Source organism: Meles meles, chromosome 8, assembly GCF_922984935.1.
Source record: "Meles meles chromosome 8, mMelMel3.1 paternal haplotype, whole genome shotgun sequence".
NCBI lineage: Eukaryota > Metazoa > Chordata > Mammalia > Carnivora > Mustelidae > Meles > Meles meles.
The window spans coordinates 22293305-22311350 of NC_060073.1; positions in this window are offsets into that span (position 1 = coordinate 22293305).

The following is an 18046-nucleotide window of genomic DNA, read 5'->3' on the forward strand; positions in this document are numbered from 1 at the left end:
AAACTAAGAAAACAAAAACAAAAACAAATTGAAAAAATGAATGGAACCCAGGGAACTGAGGGACAATATAAAATGGTATTATAGGTATAACTGGAATCTCAGAAGGAGAAAAAAGAGAGATTGAATCAGAAAAAGTATCTGAAGACCCAGTGACCAAACTGATATTTGATGAAAAATATCAACACACAGATCCCAGAAACTCAACAAATCTCTAGAAACAAAAATAAAAGCAAAATCATACCCAGACACATTGTAGTCATGTTGTTGAAGCCAAAGATAAATAGAAAACTCTTTTTAAAAGTTATTTATTTATTTATTTATGTTAGTAATCTCTACACCCAATGTGGGGTTCAAACTCACCATCTTGAGATCAAGAGTCACATGCTCTTCCAACTGAGCCAGACAGGCACTCTGAAAAATCTTTAAAATAGCCAGGGAGGGGCGCGTCGGTGGCTCAGTGGGTTAAAGCCTCTGCCTTTGGCTCAGGTCATGATCTCAGGGTCCTGGGATCAAGTCCCGCATCGGGCTCTCTGCTTAGCAGGGAGCCTATTTCCCTCTCTCTCTCTGCCTGCCTCTCTGCCTACCTGTGATCTCTGTCTCTGTCAAAAAAATAAATGAAATCTTTAAAAAATAATAAAAATAAAAATCAAATAGCCAGGGAATCATATACAGAGGAACAAAAATTTAAAATATCGCTGACTTCTCATCAGAAACAATGAAAGCCAGAAAACGATGGAATAACCTCTTTAAAATACTGAGAAGGAAAAAAGTTTGCCAAATGAGAATTCTATCTCCTTCAAAAAATGATGGCAAAATAAACCCTTTGTTTAGATAAATAAAAGCTAAGATAATTAATCACTAGAAGACTTGCATTATAAGAAAAGTTAAAGGAAGTCCTTTGGGCTAAAAGGAAATTGCATATACAAAGGAGCAAAGAGCATAATCTGTATGATACATATCTATATGTGTGTATATATACACACATACATATATATATACACACACATGCAAAAAACATTTTTTTATTTTCTAATTTTATAATTTCCTTTAAAGTAGTTGTGTAATAATGTAGTTTATATTATATACAGAAGTAAAATATATGAAAGTATCACAGAAGATTCTTAAAATATACATGAAAAGGCATCATAATAATTCATAGAAATCTATAAGTTAAGAGTGCAAATAATAATTCCTAGACCAAACAGAAAAAATAAAAATCAAGTAGTTTTGTTAAAAGCTAATAGAAGAGCTAAGACAGTACTACAGAATACTATAGAAGAAGAAGGAGGAGAAAAGGAACAAAGTCTAATAGGACAAATCAAAACCAAATAACAAGATGGTAGACTTAAACCCAACTATATTAGAAATTATATTAAATGGAAATTGATTAAACACTCCAATTAAAGGCTATTGTTGAGGTGCCTAGGTGGTTTAAATGGCTAAACATCTGCCTTCGGCTCAGGTTATGATCTCAGGGTCCTGGGATTGAGTCCCATGTCAGGTTCCTGGCTCAGCGGGAGTCAGCTTCTCCTTCTTTCTCTCTCCCCTACTCATGCTCTCTGTGTCTCTCTCTGTCTCAAATGAAAAAATAAAAAATCTTTTAAAAAAAGGGTTGCTGTTGTCAGACTGAATAAGAAAGAAAGATCTAACTATGTACTAAAGATTTGTGTTCTAATCGTTAATAAACAGATGAGTTAAAAAAAAGAATGAGAAAAAATATAATACATATAATATATAGACACTAATCATAAGAAGGCTGGAGTGTGTTATTAATATCAGATGATATTAACAGAGATAATGAATATTTCATAATGATAAGAGTCACTTTTTTAAGAAGAACTAATAATCCTCAATGAGTATGTGCCTACTAACAGTTCTTTAAAATACATGAAGCCAACGGGTCATGATCCCAGGGTCCTGGGATTGAGCCCCGCATGGGGCTCTGCTCCGCAGGGAGACTGCTTCCTCCTCTCTCTCTGCCTGCCTCTCTGCCTAGTTGTGATTTCTCTCTGTCAAATAAATAAAAGTAAAATAAAATAAAAATACATGAAGCCAAAACAAACAGAATTAAAGGAAAAAATAGACAAACCCATAATTATTGTCAGATGTTAACTCTCCTGTCCCAGAAACTGATACAAGTAGACAAAAAAATAGTAAGAATATAAGATTTGAATAATTCTATCAATAAACTTAATCTAACTAATACTAATTGAACACTATACCTAACAACTGCAGAATATGTTCTTTTTTTCAAGTGCACAGGGAATGCTTACCAAAATAGAGCATATATGGGACCACAAAAGAAATTTAAATAATTTTCAAAGTTTTATAATCATATGTGGTATGTTATCTGGCTGCAAAAGAAGCAAATTATAAATCATCAGCAAAAGATCTAAAATAGCCCTCAGCTGAACTTTAAATGAATAATAATTTAAAAAAATCATATCTGAAAAGTTGTGGGATGCAGCTAAAGGAAAGACTTGAAATAAACAACACAGGGTGCCTGGGTGGCTCAGCCAGTTAATTATCCAACCCTTGAATTCAGGTCAGGTCATGGTCTTGAAGTCATGAGATAGAGCTCCACGATAGGGTCTGTGCTCAGCACGGGGTCTGCTGGAAATTCTCTCTCTCCCTCTTCTTCTTTCCCTCCCCACCCCACTCTCCCTTCATCTCTCTTTCTTTATAGAAAAAATAAATCTTTTAAATAAATAAATAAATAAAGCAAGCAAAAACTAGAAAAAGAAGAGGAAATAAAGCCAATATGTAGGGTTAAACAACAATAGCAATAATATTAAAGATAAGAACAGGAGCACCTGGGTGGTTCAGTCGGTTAACCATCCACCTTTGACTCAGGTCATAGTCTCAGGGTCCTAGGATTGAGCTCTGCATCAGCTGTTACTCAGTGGGGAGTCTGCTTCTCTCTCTCCCTCAGTCCCCCACTCTCAGATAAATGAAATTTTTTTAAAAAGTAAGAACAGAAATCAATAAAATAGAAAAACATAAGGGGCGCCTGGGTGGCTCAGTGGGTTAAAGCCTCTGCCTTCGGCTCAGATCATGATCCCAGGGTCCTGGAATCGAGCCCCGCATCGGGCTCTCTGCTCAGCAGGGAGCCTGCTTCCTCCTCTCTCTCTCTGCCTGCCTCTCTGCCTACTTGTGATCTCTCTCTGTCAAATAAATAAATAAAATCTTTAAAATACACACACACACACACACATAAAACCAAGAAAACAAAATATTGTTTCTTTGAGAAGATCAATAAATTTAATGTATTCCTTGCTAGACTGATCAAGAAAAAAATAGAGAAAATACAAATTAACAATATAAATAATAAAAGAGGGACATCACTACACATCTTTCAAATGGTAAAAGAACAACACAAGATTATTATGAATAACTTTATGACAATAAATTTGACAATTTACTTGAAATAGAATTTGTGTCCTAGACACTGATCTAAGTAAGACAAAACAGAAAATGCAAATAATCCTATATCCTTTTACCTATGGGAGAGGAATTTAAAACTTTCCCCAAAGAAAACTCCAGACATGGTCTCACTGGTGAATTCTACCCCAAACAAATAACGACTTATATAAATTCTTTCAGAAAATAGGAAAAAGGGAATATTTCCCTATTTATTTTATGACACTAGCATTACCCTGATAATAGCCAAGGACATTACAGGAAAAGAAAACTATAACTAATATCTCTCAAGAATAGAGACAGAAATATTTAACAAAATATAAGCTAATCAAATCCAACAATATATAAAAATGATACTATATTGTGACCAACCGGAGTATATTTCAGAGAACAATATGGGTTTAATATCTGGAAATCAATGTAATTCACCACATTCACAAAATAAAGAACAGTGACACAAGCATTTCAACATATGTCAAAGAGAAGTTAACATTCATGGGGGAAAAAAACCCACAACTAACAGTTTTAGTAAACTAGGAATTAAGGAAAATATCTAACTGTAAAGAACTTTTATGAACAACCTGTAACTAAGCTCCCTCACCTTACTAAGTTCAGGAATAAGACAAGAATATCTGTTTTCACCATTTCACAATATTGTCCTCAATATCTTTGCCAGTGCAACAAAGGAGGGAAGAAAGGAAATGAAAGCCATAAAGTTTAGGGGGAAAAAAAAGAAGCAAAACTGTTTTTATTTATGGATGACATTTGTAGTAAAACAAAGATCTGTCCCCATCATATTATTGACCATGCCACCAATCACCAAACCATATGACCATGTAGACAACTGTCAGGAAATCCCCTTAATATTCCGGGCTCGACCTTTCAGGATTTAGGCCAAAACAAGGGCAAAGAACATTGCTAGCGAGGGACTGCTTTCTGCAATGGAAAGAACTCTGGGCTAGAAGGGCCCTATTGCTGGATTTGCCAGTAAGAAACTGTGGGACTTCGATCAGCTGCTTTACCTCACTTTTGTCATTGTATCTTCATCTGTAAAATGGGACAGTTAATCACTTCCAAACCTAAGATTCTAATTTTGGTCCTGAATAGGCAAATATTTGTTCATTCAGCTTCCAGTCCTAGACAAAATTAGGGAAGTGGGAGCAATGCTCCATCATTCCAGGTTCCTGAGAGAAGAGACAACCTAGACCCCAGGAGTGGTATCACAAGAACATGCCAAAGATACGTCTGCTTCTCCCCATCTACCCCTGTCATCTCTCACCCGCAACAGGCTTTTAACTGGTTTCCCTGCTGACATCTTGCCTTTCTTCAAATCCGCCCTCCACCAGCAGACAAAGAGATATTTTCAAGAATAAGTCATCATAGCGTTCTTCCGCTTAAAACCCTCCAATGGTAGGGGTGCCTGGGTGGCTCAGTGGGTTAAAGCCTCTGCCTTCAGCTCAGGTCATGATCTCAGGGTCCTGGGATGGAGCCCCGCATCGGGCTCTCTGCTCCCCGGGGAGCCTGCTTCCTCCTCTCTCTCTGCCTGCCTCTCTGCCTACTTGTGATTTCTCTCTGTCAAATAAATAAAATATTTAAAAAACAAAAAACAAACAAAACCCTCCAATGGCTTTCTCATTGATCATGGAATTAAACCCAAATTCCTGACAGGCTAGTAAGGTCTAAATGATGTGGATCCCAACTACTTCTCTGAGCTCACCTCTTAGCCTTGTCTCTTCTTACTACGCTCCAGCCACACTGGCCTAACTGTCCGTCCGTGTGTCAATCCTGTTTCTGCTCCGTGGTCTTGGTGTTTACAGGGAAACTTTCCTTCTTATTCAGGACATAGCTGACCACTCTCCCCCAAGGGCCTTGGAGGCCTCTCTCACCCACCCTGTACAAGGTGGCTGCATCTCTGCCCTACTTCTCAACTCTCTGTCATGTCAGCCATTTTCATTTCTTCGTGGCTCGGTACAGTCAGTAATTTTCCTACTTCGGCATTATCTGCTTCTTAGCTAGACTCTATTGCTCTTGTCCACAGCTGTTTCCCTTTATCTGGAGCAGCATCTATATGAGAGGCTCAATACACCTTTCTGAATGAATGAATGAATGAACTATCAGTCTTGCTTGAGTTGCCACTAAACCAGCCTGCTTCTGGGTCAGCACAGACCAACCCAGACCCTTCCCAGTCTACCTTGCAAAGAAAGTCAATGCAATTTGTATTACACACATTATTTTTATTAAGCGTCACCTAAGTACATGTTCTGTGGATGTCAAGAATATGACAGGATTCCTAGTCCCAACGCTCACAATGTAATGATGAAAGGGGACCAATAATAATAATCAGAATATTATAATGTTCTAATAATTATTTGACTAGTAATTAATCAAGTTCTATGAATACTTTCCAGTGTTCAAAGTACTTTCCAATGAATTATATCATTTGATACCAAGAGGGTGGCCATCTTTTTCTGTCATTGTTTTCAACCAGAAAGGAGTCAAACAAAGGAAAGATGATAGGCATACCCTGACATAGCAGAAAGAACATGGGGTTTGGAATTCCCTAGAAGACCTATGTTCATCACTTTAAAACATAAGAATGGCAATAATAATAAACACCATTTACTATGAACTTACTATGAGCCCAAGCAGCACTAAGTTACGTTGTACAATTAATTCAGAGTCAGTCTGTAATGGGTAGCTTCAGGAGATTACTTACCCATTTTACAACACAGTTTCTTTTCCCTAAAACAGTGAAAACTGACATGGTTATTGCCCGAATTTGAAATAATAGACAATGGGTAGTTGGTATGTGGAAGAAACTGAAAATATTAGTGTTATTTTTAATAATTACCCCAAATCAGATTTATTCCTGAATTACAAGGGTGATCCAATATTTGCAAATCAGTCAGTGTGATACATCACATCAATAAGAGAAAGAATAAAAACCATATGATCATTTCAATAAACACAGAAAAGGCATTTGACAAAGTACACATCTATCATAATTAAAACCCTCAAAACGTAGGTTTAGAGGGAACACACCTCAACTTAATAAAGGCCGTATATGGAAAAATCCACCACTAATGTCATCCTCAATAGGGAAAAACTGAAAGCTTTTCTCCTAACGTCAGGAACAAGACAAGGATGTCCACTCTCACCACTTTTATTCTACATAGTACCTGAGGTCCTAGCCATAGCAATCAGACAACACAAAGAAATGAAAGACATCCAAATTGGTAAGGAAGAAGTAACTTTCACTATTTGAAGATGAAATGCTACCGTATACAGAAAAGCCTAAACACTCTACCGAAAGAACTGCTAGAACTGATGAACAAATTCTGAAGAGTTGCAGGATACAGAATCAATCTACAGAAATCTGTTACATTTCTATACACCAATAATGAAGCAATGGAAGGAGAAAATTGAAAAAAACAATCCTATTACAGTTGCACCAAAAATAATAAGATACCTAGGAATAAACCTAACCAAAGAGGTGAAAGACCTGTGCTCTGAAAACTATAAAACACTGATCAAAGAAATTGAAGATGACACAACAAAATGGAAAGACATTCCATGCTCATGGACTGAATCAACAAATACCCTTAAAATGTCTATGCTACCCAAAGCAATCTACACACGGATTGCAATCTCTATCAAAATACCAACAGCAGGGCGCCTGGGTGGCTCAGCGGGTTAAGCCGCTGCCTTTGGCTCAGGTCATGATCTCAGGGTCCTGGGATCGAGTCCCGCATCGGGCTCTCTGCTCAACGGAGAGCCTGCTTCCCTTCCTCTCTCTCTGCCTGCCTCTCTTGTGATTTCTCTCTGTCAAATAAATAAATGAAATCTTTAAAAAAAAAAAAACCAACAGCATTTTTCACAGAACTAGAATAAACAATCCTAAAATTTGTATGGAACCACAAAAGACCCCCAAATACACAAAGCAATCTTGAAAAAGGAAAGCAAAGCTGGAGGCATCATGATTCTGGACTTCAAGTTATATCCAAAATTGTAAAAATCAAAACAGTACAGGGTGCCTGGGTGGCTCAGTGGGTTAAGCCGCTGCCTTCGGCTCAGGTCATGATCTCAGGGTCCTGGGATCGAGTCCCGCATCGGGCTCTCTGCTCAGCAGGGAGCCTGCTTCTCTCTCTCTCTCTCTCTCTCTCTCTGCCTCCTTGTGATCTCTCTCTGTCAAATAAATAAATAAAATCTTTTTTAAAAAATCAAAACAGTACAGTACTGGCACAAAATCAGACACATAGATCAATGGAATAGGATAGAAAACCCAGAAATAAACCCACAATTATATGGTCAGTTAATCTTTGACAAAGAAGGAAAGAATATACAAGGGGAGAAGATAGTCTTCAATAGATGGTGTTGGGAGAACTGGACAGCGATATGCAAAAGAATGGAATCGGACAACTCTTTTACACCATACACCCAAATAAATTCAAAATGGATTAAAGACCTACATGTGAGACCTGAAACCATAAAAATCCTAGAAGAGAGCACAGGCAGTAATTTCTCTGACACTGGCCAGAGCAACATTTTTCTAGAAATATCCCCTGAGCCAAGGGAAACAAAAGCAAAAATAAACTATTGGGACTGCATCAAAATAAAAGTCTTCTACCCAGCAAAGGAAGCACTCAACAAAACTAAAAGGCAACCTAGGAATGGGGGAAGATATTTGCGAATGACATATCTGATAAAGGGTTAGTATTCAAAATATATAAAGAACTTATACAACTCAATACCCCAAAAACCAAATAATCCAATTAAAAACTGGGCAGAAATCATGAACAGACTTTTCTCTAAAGAAGACATCCAGATGGCCAACAGACACATGAAAAGATGCTCATCATCACTGATCATCAGGAAAATGCAAATCAAAACCATGGTGACGTATCACCTCATGTGTCAGAACGGCCAAAGTCAACAACACACGAAACAGGTTTTGGGCAGGATTTGGAGGAAAAAAACCACTTGTGCGCTATTGGTAGGAATGCAAACTGGTGCAGCTACTGTGGAAAACAATGTGGAGTTTCCTCAAAAAGTTAAAAATCAAACTATCCTGTAATCCATCAATCTTGCTACTTGGTATGTACCCAAAGAATACAAAAACACTAATTCAAAGGGGTACATGCATTCCCATGTGTATAGCAGCATTATTTACAATACCCAAGATATGGAAGCAGCCCAAGTATCCATAGATGGATGAATGGATGAGGAAGTGGTATATGTATACAATGGAATATGATTCAGCTATAAAAAGGAATGACATCTTGCCATTTGCAATGACATGGGTGGAGCTAGGGAGTAATATGTTAACCAAAACAAGTCAGTCTTAGAAAGACTAACGCCATGTGATTTCACTCATATGTGAAATTTAAGAAACAAAGATGCAAAGGGGAAAAAGAGAGAGGGAGAGAGAAATCAGGAAATAGACTCTTAACTATAGAGAGCAAAATGATGGTTACCAGAGAGGAGGAGTGTGGGGTGACAGAGAAGTCTGTTGGTGACAAAGGCAAGCGGTGGCCACAGCCTGTCACTTGCTCCTGATCAGAGCTGTTTGATCACTGGGAGTCTGTATCTGTGCTAGAGTCAGTGAGGCTCCATGCCCAGCCTGGGAGTCTGAAGTTCTGAAGGATTAAAAAATAATAACAACCCTAAAACCATTAGAAACTCTTAAACATAAATTTAATACAGCACATTCTTAATTGTGATATTTTATCTACTTATTAAACAAATTAATGTCACTGAGCTGCCACAAAACTGGCCCTAAGCAAGAACCCATCGACCAATCTGAACTGGGGGAGGGAGGGCTTCATAAAACAAGGGTTATCTGAGCTGGACCTGGAAGGATGGGTAAAATTTGCCTACCGGGTAAGAGTTTACTCCTCTGGGATGAATAATTTGAAAGCAGAGGATAACACAAAATGTCTGGGATCTCATCTACATATTTTTAAAGTAGGTTTATCTTTCTGGCACTGTTTTCTTTGCTGCTGTTGCTCTTTTTATTAACATATAATGTATTATTAGCCCTAGGGGTACAGGTCTGTGAATCTCCAGGTTTACACACTTCACAGCACTCACCGTAGCACACACCCTCCCCAGTGTCTGTTGGATACTGCTGTTGCTTTTTTTAAAAAACAATATCAAAGTAACTTGTGTTCCTTGAGCAATTCAATTAGAGCTATCAAGGGGTTCTGGTGGAATTATTTTAGGGGTCATAAAGAAAACAGACTGGACAGTTAAGTGTCTACCTTCGGCTCAGGTCAGGATCCCAGGGTCCTGGGATCAAGCCCCACGTCTTTAAGTTAAGAAGATTTTATTTTAATTTTTTCAAAATGCAAACGTCATACAATTCAATAGCAAAATAACAAATAATCCAATTTAAAAAATGGACGGAGAATCTGAATAGACATTTTCCAAAGAAGACATACAGTTGGCCTACAAGTACATGAAAAAGGGCCCAACATCACTAATCATCAGGGAAATGCAAATCAAAACCTTAAAAAGAAGAAGAAGACGACGACGACAAACTGGACCCATGGACAGACATGCCACCAATCAAATAGGCAGTCAGCATGCAGGTTAACAGAAAATCAAATATACTGGGTTTTAGGAAGGATGAAAATTCAAACCCTTGGACCACAGGACTTTCCTAATGAATTTCCAAGAAAATTCGCTCATTGTCTGCCAAGTGTCAATCTCGGAAGTGCTAAAAGTGTGCCCACAGGAGGAAAAACACCTTGTATATTCTGGACGACCTTGTATATTCTCAGGTATCATTTTATCCATGGGAGACAGAGGATGCAACACATGTCAGTATATTCCTGTAGGTCTGTGTATGCGTTCCATTGCATGGCAAAGAGGAAAAAATGCCACTTTTTGGCAACACTAATGTAAAGATGCCCAAGAACAAAATTTTCCAGATCGCCCCTGCTGTTCACGGTCCCCACAAAACATCTTGTAATGTCTTCTTTCTTTAGAAGGAACTCCCCTGTGATGAGCCCCTACCATATACTAGTACTCTGTGTAACCATGGCAACAAGGTAGGCATTATCATTTCCATTTTCCATTTGAGGAAACCAAGGTTCAGGCCCCTCAGCTAATAAGTGTCAGAGCCAGAGTTCCAACCAACATCTTCTGCCTCCACCAGCTGCCTCCTAATTTCCTTGTACCTTCCAATTACTTCTTTTTTTTTTCTTTTTTTTTTAAAGATTTTATTTATTTATTTGACATAGAGAGATCACAAGTAGGCAGAGAGGCAGGCAGAGAGAGAGAGAGAGAGAGAAGCAGGCTCCCTGCCGAGCAGAGAGCCCGATGCGGGACTCGATCCCAGGACCCTGAGATCATGACCTGAGCCGAAGGCAGTGGCTTAACCCACTGAGCCACCCAGGCGCCCCTTCCAATTACTTCTTAAGAAGACTCCTCCTGAACCAGTTGTCTGAAACCAAGACCTGACTAGATGTTGGATACCTTGCACTCGGTCTGTTTGCTCACCCATCCGCCTTTAATAACAATAGTCATTAGTCATCAATTATGTGCCAAACGTTATGTCAAGATACTGGGCATAGGAAAATGCATAAGATATTCCTGGTCTCAAAGATTTCCTCATGTAGTAAGGAATTCAATTTCATGCTGGGTGCCTATGACACCATATGTATTTTTTTAAAAATCCCTTTATATCTGAATCAACGTAGCCAAAAATAATTGAGCAATCCAAGGGGATAAAAGAGATAAATATATTGAAAAAGGAATCTTTTATGGGAAAGAGGCAGGAAAACCATACTCCAAGTTGTTCTTTCTAGTAACAATTAGGAATCATGAACTCTCATTTTATCCCTTGCTACCAGCATTGCAGAAAGGAACATATGAAAATATGAACAACGCAACCATAGGTGATAGATTTAATTTTGCTGCATCTTGTTTTCTTTATGGGACTAATGAGTCTCATTCTGAGCCTATCTCAGAGTTGCCAGTAAGGATCGTACCAAAATCTTGCTAATGGCTGCCATGTGGTAGCACCCCTCGTTTTATAAATGGGGAAATAGTTCCAGAGAGAGAAAGGAACTTGCTTAAACCCTCAGGGAGAGGTACTGGCAATTCTGGGAGTAGAACCGTTGCCCCTTGCCAGGTTGGGGGTCTTCTTCCTTGACCATGGATGCGGGTGTGTCAGAGATCCAATATATACTGAGTCATATTTATCATAACTGACATGTGAAAAGGTTTTCATTGTTCTAAAATGGGAACGCACATATGTTATCTCTATCTTGAGATTCTAACACTCTGAGGGCCCCTACAAAGCAGATACTATTATTCCCATTTTACTTATGAGGAAAGTGTGACTCAGAAGAGCCATAATATTCCCAATTATCACACAGCATGTAGCAGAGAGAGCAATCAATCTGGGTTTTTAACTCTTGCAATTCCTACACACTGAGTCTGGGGCAGGCAGAGAAAGGGAACTATACACTAAACCTGCTCTTTTAGGCCTTAGAAAATAGCAGGACCGGGGCGCCTGGGTGGCTCAGTTGGTTAAGCCTCTGCCTCCAGTTCAGGTCATGATATCAGGGTCCTGGGATCGAGATCTGGCTCTCTGCTCAGCAGGGAGCCTGCTTCCACCCCCTCTCTCTGCCTGCCTCTCTGCGTACTTGTGATCTCTGTCAAATAAATAAATAAAATCTTTAAAAAAAAGAAAAGAAAAGAAAATAGCGGGACCTTACATATCTTCCTTCATTTGGAAATGGGATTTTCCTCTATGGAAGGACTGTCCCAGCTAACTGAAGCAGACCCCTTTTCTGCTGCTCCCCTTCCTCTCCTTACTCCCCTCGTGTCAGCTCTCATGTCAAGTGCTTTTAATGCAAGGCCTTCCAAAGTGCTTTCCTACTTGGAACAACTTTTCTGGGAAGTAATTTGGTAATAAGTCAGCGAAAGAAATAATTAGGGATGTTCACAAAAATTTAGATACGAGTATTTTTCTTACTGAATTACCTATAATGGCCCCCCAATTTTTTTAAGTTAAAAAATTTTCCAACAATAAGGGATTGGTTACTGAGCCTTTTTTTTTAAGATTTTATTTCTTTATTTGAGCGAGTGAGAGAGAGAGAGAGCGAGCATGCGCAGGGGGAGTGAAAGAAAGAGAAGCAGACTCCCCGCTGAGGCGGGGGTCGATCCCTGGGCTCTGGGATCATGACCCAAGGCAAAAGCAGACACCTAACTGACTGAGCCACCCAGGCACCCCAATCCTGTTTTTACAAAACAAAACTCTACACCGATGCACACAATAAGATGCTATCTCTGAGTAGTAGTATTATACGTATTTTGTCTTCTTTTTGATTAAGTGTACTTTCTAAGTTTTCTTCCAAAGAAAGTTCATCGTTCTTTAAGTTAAGAAGATTTTATTTTAATTTTTTCAAAATGCAAACATCATACAATTCAAGAGCAAAATAACAAATAATCCAATTAAAAAATGGACAGAGAATCTGAATAGACATTTTCCAAAGAACACATACAGTTGGCCAACAGGTACATGAAAAAGTGCCCAACATCACTAATCATCAGGGAAATGCAAATCAAAACCACAATGAGATAACCCATCACACCTATTAAAATGATGATTATCAAAAAGACAAGAAATAACAAGAGCTGGCGAGGATATGGAGAAAAGAGAACGCTTGTGCATTGTTGGTGGGAATGTAAATTGATGCCGTCACTGTGGAAACCAATATGGAGGTTCCTCAGAAAATTAAAAAATAGAACTACCATCTAATCCAGCAATCTCACCTCTGGATATTTATCTGAAGGAAACAAAAACACTAATTCAGAAATATATCTGCATTCCCCATGTTCACTGCGACATTATTTACGATAGCCAAAGCATGGAAACAACTTCAGTCTCCAATGATGGATGAATGCACTTAAAAAAACCATCATAGATACACACATACAGATGTATGTCTACACACAATGGAATATTACTCAGCCCTTAAAAAGAAGGAAATCTTGCTACTTGAGACAACATGGAGGGACCTAGAGATACTATGCTAAGTGAAGTAAGTCAGACAGAGACAGACAAATATTGTCTGGTCTCATTTATATGTGGAACCTAAAAAACCAAACCCCAAACAAGGAAAACCAATTTACAGATACAGAAGTAGGGGGTCCGGGGGTGGGCGGATGGGTGAAGGTGGTTAAAAGGTACAAACTCCTAATTGTAAAATGAGTAAGTCTGGGGCGCCTGGGTGGCTCAGTGGGTTAAGCCTCTGTCTTCGGCTCAGGTCCTGGGATCGAGCCCTGCATCGGGATCTCTGCTCAGCGGGAAGCCTGCTTCCCCCTCTCTTTTTGCCTGCCTCTCTGTCCACTTGTGATCCCTCTCTCTCTGTCAAATAAATAAAACCTTTTAAAAAAATGAGAACATCCTGGGGGTGCCATGGCCAGCATGGTGACTGTAACTAACAATACTTTCTTGTGTATTTGGAAGTTGTGAAGAGGATGGGTCTTAAAATTCTCATTGGAGGGAAGAAATTTATAACTGTGTGGTGACAAATGTTAACTAGATTTCTCGTGATCGTTTCACCATATATACATATACTGAATCATCTGGTACACCTGAAACTAATATGATGTTATACGTCAATTCTATCTAAAAATTTTTTAAAAAGACAGGTTGACAAGTTTGAAAAAAAGCATAGGTTCCTGTCATCTTCAGAGGAACATCATCTCACTTTCTGACGGTCCAGCCATTGGCACGAACCTTAACTGCCCAGACAAGGGCTACACACGCAGGATGTACTGAGATGTGTGGAACTTGTTTCCGTTACATGGAATGGCCTTGGGCTGGTGTGTTTTTTGAGTTCTCAGGACTGCCTTTTATAGTCATTCTCTTATCTCAAAACCAGCTTTTCTGCCTTGTCACCATCAATGTCACAATCGCCACCTTCCAACCTCTGGCCCACAGCTTCTAATCTGAAGTGGGCTGGGAAGTTAGATCGTGAAGATTGAGAACCACTTATGAAAGAAATGTATGTGAAAGTCACTGAACAAGTATGTAGTACTATGCAAATATATAGGCTCTGGTTATATTTTTTACATTATTTTACACATGCACGGATGTTTATACTATTGCTTCTCAGTTTTCTTATCTGTGAAATGAGTGTATTCCTGGACTTATCTCCGACAATCAGATGAGTTATTTGTAAGGCACTTAGACCCATCCCATGTCTGACACTTATTAAGTAATGAGTAAATGCTTGTTAAAGAAAAAAAAAATAAGCAATTAGGGTAAAATAAAAGCACAAGGGCTCTGAATCAGAGCTTGAAGGGCTTTGACATGAGGAAAAGTGCTTGAGTTTTATGGAGTAACCTCTGACGTCTATTCTTGTCTTCTGAGAAACTTCTCTGGTTTACTTCATAGTTCTCAGGCCTGTAATACCAGGTGGGGCTACACACACACACACACACACACACACACACACATACACATTGGCCAACACACCCATCACCCTTCCTCTCCTCTGTCTCCTAGGATCCCCTATGGCTCTCACAGTCAAAAAATTCACAGAAGGAAGCGGTATGAGGATATGATATCACTTTTCTATAACGAAGCAAAATTATCAGTACAATAACAACTAAGATAATAATAAATATTATGCATTGAACATGTTCATTCTTTTCCTAGCGAAGCACTTTCCACGTCAACTCATTTCACTTCCAGAACAATCGCCTGAAGTAGGAACTGCTGCAATCCCTCTCTGCAGATACTGAAAACAGGGCCTTAAGACGCTTAATAACCGCCCGAAGTCACACAGCACTAATCACGGATTCCCAACGCATATGAGCGTGGAAGGCTCGTATTCTCAAGTCATTCTATTATTTTTTGGGTGCATTTAATTCTCAGAAGGGAGTAATCCATAGAAGAATGAGTATTAATTCTTGGCCTCAAATTATAAGTCTCTGGTAGTACAAGTTTTACTTCCTCTCTCTTTTGCACAAAGCACTGGCTTATCCTAATTTGGTTGAGGAATCACTGGGGGGACCAGCTTCTCCAGGGAACCCTACTTAGTGCTCTGCACTTGGAGACAAAAGTCCTGTGTTTCAGTCCTCCCTTCTGACCCTTTGTTGCTGGGTGAACACAGTGACTTGATTTAAAGTGTTCAAGCATCAGTTTCCTTATACTCCAAGGGGGGATGGTGACTGCTGAGCTGGTTGTGAGGGCCAAAGCACTAATGTGTGAGAAAGTATCGTATAAACCCTAATGAGCCACATAGGAGGTAGGATCATTGTTTACTAGGAGAAAATTATCCTCCTGTTGCTCTTCAGGGAGGCTCTTACAGTGACGGCTGACTCCCCTTCCACAAACAGCAGCCTTAGCCATCCATGCCGCTCAAGGCCATCTGAGTTGGACCGCTTTGGGAGTGACACGCCAAGAAGAGATTCCATCGGGATGCAGATAAATTGTCCTTCATATCTTCAAAGCAGTCAGGGTGCTTGAATTGTGCCATAAATGGGTACGGTCAGACATCAGTAAGAACGTCACGAAGTATATTAAGTTCATTAAAGGAGACTCTGAGAACTCCCTTCATGGGATATTTAAAAACAGTAAGTTCCTGCACCTTGAATGTTTTAGGAAGTGACCTGAGACCGGGCAGAGACCTGGATGAAATGGCCTCCTCTTCTTTCCCACTTCTGTCCTGCCACAAAGTTCTTGCACTCAGTCCTTTGCTCGGTGTTTCCAGTCATCCTCATTTAGGCATACTGTTTTCCTTAGGCCTTAGATCAGCTGCATCCATAATACCAAAGACAGCTCATTAAGGCTGTCTGATTTCTTTGGTGTAGTTTCTGGCACAGTCTCCAAAGAACCCGTGTACACTTTTATATACCTCAGAATGCAAGGGATTGCGGCACTCAATTTCTCCAGAGAAGTCTGTAATTATTACTGATGATACTGAATACCTCATATTTACGTAGAGCTTTATACCCTCCAGTATCCTCTATTTTGTTAGACTTCAAAGCCGCTATTGTAATACAGATAGGCAATTATTATGGTCCATACTTTACAAAAGACAAAATGGAGACAAAGAGGTTTAAGAAACTGCCTGGGAGGACACAGCCAGTAAGTAACCAAAAGGACCCTCAGATCCAGATTGTTTTCTACCACTCACATTAAAAAAACAAACAAAAATCCACATTCATTCCACGGACCCCCTAAGACAGAAACAAGATAAGAAGGAGCAAGCGATTCCAGACCAATGTTCACATGGCTATTTAACCTTCCGGTCCCCAGAAATCCCAGGTAACTCTAAGTTCCTTCCTGGCAGGAGACATTCTGCCCATTCTGACCACAAAAAAACCTGGGGAAGAATTACGGTTTCCCTACCTTGGAATTTTCCACACATGGCGGCTCCCAATAACAAATCCTGAAACATTTTGCAAAGATCACCCGTAGCAGCGCACCTGACTTGAGGAAGACCAAGCTTCCATCCTGCTTCACGGCTCACAGAATAAACGGCCTGCTCGGACTGAAAGGGGGCCAGTTGTAATCTGACTTGTAATAGATAGCAAATACCCCATAGCCTCCTAACTCCTCAGACATTACTGAAAAGTTCCTAACTTTAAGAAATTTTCAAATCACGTTGAAGAGATAGAATGAGGATCATACAACTCAATTCAATATAATAAGTTGAAATTCTTCTTGCAGTGTGAGTCGGTGCACATCCTAGATCCAGGGGGCTTCTGGAATCCTGACAAGAGGGTCCTGTATTTGGTGTGGGTAATGGGTGGTGATGGAAACCTTAGCTTTAACTATTTTTCCCATTTTGCATTTCAGTTTTTTGACTCCATCATTTTATTAACAGTAGCCACTTTCAAATGACTTTTGTGGCCCTTAAAAAAATAAAAGCATGTTAAAAATCACAAAAACAAGCTAAAGTACACAATTTTCAGGCAGGTCTATATCGGCAAAATAGCAAAATTCCAACAAAAGTAACATGAAATAAAGTGGACCTTTACCCACATAAACCCATTAATGCTATTTTAACATTACTCTCCTTTGGAGAATAAAGGATATCTAGTTTAATTGAAGATTATTTGTCCAGAAAATTTTGAGCATCACAAAATTCAACAAGTCTAGGCCAAAATAAATATCTAACTATATATTATAAATTCTCAATTGTTTGAAAGAAGAGAAATAAGAAATTATCCAACATTCAGAATTACGGTTTATTTAAAAATAATACATATCAATTTTTTCCATGTACAGTGCATATTATAAGGTAAGATATATGTGGGAATTAATAAGGAGAATGTAGTTGCAATATTACAATTCAAAATAAGCTGATATTACATAATAATGAGTTTTAAACACAAAAGCTTCATGTTTTTTCATTTTTTTCAAATATTTCTCCAACAGCATCACAATTTCTCATTGTTAGCCTCGGAATTATCAGGTTAGGGCATCAGTTACAAGTCTCACTCTGTATTAACAGATTATGTCTACATTTTCAGAGGTAAATTTGGATTAAATTCTTATAGAAGTTTAACAGTGAGCTAAAAATAAACATAGAAAAATACTGGTCTGATTCTTTGAAGGATTTTTTAAATTAGAAATAACATTAAAATAAAGTTT